The sequence below is a fragment of the Hoplias malabaricus genome, chromosome Y (assembly GCF_029633855.1).
Source record: "Hoplias malabaricus isolate fHopMal1 chromosome Y, fHopMal1.hap1, whole genome shotgun sequence".
In the NCBI taxonomy this organism is placed as follows: Eukaryota; Metazoa; Chordata; class Actinopteri; order Characiformes; family Erythrinidae; genus Hoplias; species Hoplias malabaricus.
In genome coordinates this window covers 77,202,755-77,205,794 of record NC_089820.1, presented here as the reverse complement: position 1 = coordinate 77,205,794, position 3,040 = coordinate 77,202,755, and positions in this window count along the sequence as shown.

The window sequence follows — 3,040 nt, the reverse complement described above, 5'->3', positions numbered from 1 at the left end:
GCACAAAATCAAAAACCATACAGTGATGAGAGAGAGAATACAAATTGGACTCTGAGGGTGACTCCTAAAACATCCAATGAATTAGAGCAAGGTTGTCAGTAATGCAGATAAGACGTACTTACATCAGTGTATGAGAAATACATGTGGGTTTACCGTACTGTTTGGTTCCCCTACTGACCACTAAGATGAGAAATATTTAAATCTTTAAACCACACTAAAGCCATTTTTTTCAAGTGAGTATGTTTTATTGAAGTGCAAGGAAGGCATCTTCATTTTGAATGGTCTGGCCAGGTTTTGGTTCAGAAATAGGGTCCTGGGGTCATGGGTTCGAGCCACACTCCGGGTGAATGTCTGTGAGGAGCTTGGTGTGTTCTCCACATGTCGGTGTGGGTGTCCTCTGTTTGCTCTGGTTTCCTCCCACAGTCAAAAATCACACATTGGTAGGTGGATTGGCTGGCCAAAATTGTCCGTAGGTATATGAGTGAATGTGTGTCGCACTGTGAAGAACTGGCACGGATGTGTTCCTGCCTTACGCAGAGTGATTCCGTGTAGGCTCCAGACCCAGGAATACACTGAGCGAGATATGCGGTTACAGAAAATTAATGAATGAATAAGACTTCATATACCAGTGATCGGGCAGAACAGAAGAAAACAGGCTGGAATGTGTTAATAAACCCATTACATAATAAGGACTTGTGTAGTTTGACTCACCTCTTATTTGTGAAGCACAGAGCTGTAGATCACTGCATCATCTTCGGCTGCTGGAGAGAGCTGTAATTTGGGACAGTTTTAGAAATAAATGAAGGTCTCAGCTCTTTCAGCAGCTAAGATAAAGACTTAGGCTTGAGAACCGCCATCAAAACCAGGTATTTCTCATAAATATTTAGTGCCTTTACATAACTGAGGACAGCTCTAATTCCCCTGAAAAATATTGTGGTCTCAGGATAAGTCAGGCTGGAGATGTTTCAGTAACCAAAAGCTGTTTATATGTAGGAGAATGAGAAGAATAAAATCCTAACCACATTTTTTTCTTAATAGTGCTGTATATAACACACTACTCAATTTATGTTTCAGTGACCCCTTAATGTTTCAGTGATACAGCTTTTAAGTAGATGGCTGTGATGAATATGGTCTTACCCTCTTATTCTGGGGAATTATAGTACTGTATGTCACAGAGTCTTCAACTTCAGATGTAGAGATCTATTTCTCACACACAAACACACACACACACACACACACACACAAACACACACACACAGACACACACACACAGACACACACACACACAGAAGATTTCATTCATTCATTCATTCAATCTGTAACCGCTTATCCAATTCAGGGTAGTGGTGGGTCCAGAGCCTACCTGGAATCACTGGGTACAAGGCAGGAATACACCCTGGAGGGGGTGCCAGTCCTTCACAGGGCAACACAGACACACACACACATTCACTCACACACTCACACCTACGGGCACTTTTGAGTCGCCAATCCACCTACCAATGTGTGTTTTTGGATTGTGGGAGGAAACCGGAGCACCAAGAGGAAACCCACGTGGACACAGGGAGAACACACCTCACAGAACTCCTCACAGACAGTCACCCGGAGCGGGGAATTGAACCCACAACCTCCAGGCCCCTGGAGCTGCGTGACTGCGACACTACCTGCTGCGCCACCGTGCCGCCCACACAAGATTTCATAATCTTATAATATATAAAAAAGTATAATATCAAAAATGACTAACATCATACATTACAGTTCGCTACACCTAAATGTATCATATTCATTTCTCTAAAAGTACATTACGTTTCAAGTGAAACAAGTCTGAGAAGTAACCAGTGACAGAGTGGTAAACCAAAAGAATCCCTTGTGTTCTATACATTCAGACATTAAAGGAGATGAAGGTAATGAATAAAGTCTTACTTTCTTCTTTTTGGGAATCACAGTGCTGTATGTTACTGAGTCTTCAGCTTCAGCTGTAGAGGTCTATTTCAGTCACACACACACATACACACACACACACACACACACACACACACACATTACACCACTGACAAAAGAGGCATAGTACTGTCTCCTGCAAAACACCTGACCTGAGACAACATGAAGCCCCCTATCACTCACAGCACTTATAGTGTGAACTGCAGAGTTACTGCTCCTCTCTCTGCTCTCTGTTTGACTTGATTCTGTTACAGAGAGAAGGAGTGAGTGCTGGTGAGTTTAATAAAGTGTACAGCTGATTAAAAAGCCTGAGCCAACAAATACTTACTGGAAAGTTTTCTCAATATGAAGGTTATAACACAGACCAGGAGCAGGAGCAGTCCGAGGCCTACAGCCAGGAGAATCCAGATAAGCTTTGAGTTTCCATTGCTGCAGTCAGTTAAGTCACATGGCCTGTGTAAGTTATTAATTAAGAAAAGGAGACCCACCATGAAGCATATAAGAGTCACTACCACACAAAAATACATTCTATATATTCTATATAAATCATGTTAGCCGAAGAGTTACATGCCAAAGAAACTGCTTTATCAGTCACTAAATTACACAATCAATAAACATGTCTCATGATGTGATAATTACTTGTTGTCCACGCTCTTGTTGTTAGTTGAGTGGTTAATATGTTCAGCAGCTGCTGTAGAGGAGGTTGTTCTGCAAGAAAAAAGTGGTGTACAGTGGTGTGAATGAACAACAGGATTCAAAGGCTAACAAACAAAAAGACTGCCCTGCACAAATGTTTTTTAATTAGGTAAAAATAGTTATATTAAAATGGAATCTTTTTTCTAGAACTAATAATCTAATACCAGATCAGACCTCACTAATATTTTTGTAACTAAAGGCAATCATTTTTTACAGCAATGTTCTCTCTAGTGTAAAACCTTCCTAAAACATAGTTCCTCCAGAAATTAGTCTCTGACCTAAGGCTGTTAGAGCTTACACTGCTAAATAAGGAGAACATTTGCATTTTGTATATGTTTCATACTTCATTTCACACTTTGGTTGGAACTTGTGCATCTTCAGAGTTGTTATTTTTTAGAGCAGACAA